This window comes from Myotis brandtii, unplaced genomic scaffold, assembly GCF_000412655.1.
Source record: "Myotis brandtii unplaced genomic scaffold, ASM41265v1 scaffold285, whole genome shotgun sequence".
NCBI classification, from domain to species: Eukaryota; Metazoa; Chordata; class Mammalia; order Chiroptera; family Vespertilionidae; genus Myotis; species Myotis brandtii.
Genome location: NW_005360891.1, coordinates 3,552,801 through 3,554,191, shown reverse-complemented (window position 1 = coordinate 3,554,191; position 1,391 = coordinate 3,552,801).

Sequence of the window (1,391 nt, the reverse complement as noted above, 5' to 3'; positions counted from 1 at the left end):
TGGGGCATAAAGAAGCCCTAGGCCACAGGTCCTGTCAATTTAAGAAACATGCAAACCCGTGAAGAATTTCAAGGAGCTTATTTGAGCCAAACTGCCGACAACTTCTGGGAAGCAAAATCTCAACAGATGGAGATAATGCTCTGAGAATGGCCGTTTTGCACCTTACTGTGTACATTACAATCAAAAGAGGAGACATATGTGCGTTTCATGAAATCCATTGGGGATTGATTAGGGAGGTGGGAGAAAGCAAAGCGGGGAAACCTCTGGGATTGGATGAAAAGTAAAATGACAGACACAGGCTTCTTTTACACAGGTGGGTATAGGATAGTTAACAGCCAATAATTAATAACAACGAGAGGATTTGTGGTCTCCCTGGAGTAGTGCCTATGCTTTGAAGGGTCCAGGGAAAAGGAAAATTACTTTTTGAAAGATAGACGGAGGCCTAAAACCAGGACTACGGGCTTTATTAGAGGAGAAGCACCTGCCGGGCTGTCTCGCAAGGGGAGAGCAGCAGCACCTGCAGGGGTGGGCACGCCTTTTGAGGGGCGGAATGGGAAGGGGTGGGGGCTTAGCGTACTCGGCGCACACTGATTGGTGGCTTTCTGCATTGTCCATATAGGACAAGGGCTTAGGGTATTTGGCAGGTGTGGATTGGTGGTCCAATGTATAGCCCATATAAGGTACATGGTTAGTCACTCAGGTATTTCCAGCTGCAGGTTACGTCATACTCCGCCCACCAGTTGGGGGAAGGGAGGATCTATCACTTTTGATATTGCAACGATATGTTATTGTAGATACAAAAAGGCAACAGACAGGCTCCGTTAAGGTAAAGCCTGACCTTTGTCAGGGAAGCTACCCACCTGGGACAGGACTACCCACCACAAACTGCTTAGTTAAATCAGTTTTAGTTCAGACCATCTTTTGAGGCTCCTTCAGGTATGTGAGTTTGCAAGGGCCCACGCAGGCCTTCCCTGAGGCAGTCAGGTCAGCATGCGGCCCCTTTTTGTCCACAGTACGTAAGAGGCAACAGCCGAATCCCACTTAGTCCCTCAAAGAGACTTAAGGAAAAACTTAGAGAGTATCGGTTTAGCCAAACATTAAAAAATAAATGGAGAGAGATGCCGCTGAGGAAGAAGGAAAGTTGGGGACAAATAAGGGATTCGGGCAGAACGTGGCGCTGCAGCAGGCCATGAGAACAAGGAACTGATTAAAGGGGTCCTCAAACTTTTTAAACAGGGGGCCAGTTCACTGTCCCTCAGACCGTTGGAGGGCCGGACTATAGTTAAAAAAAAAACTATGAACAAATTCCTATGCACACTGCACATATCTTATTTTGAAGTAAAAAAACAAAACGGGAACAAATACAATATTTGTATTTGCATGTGGCCCGC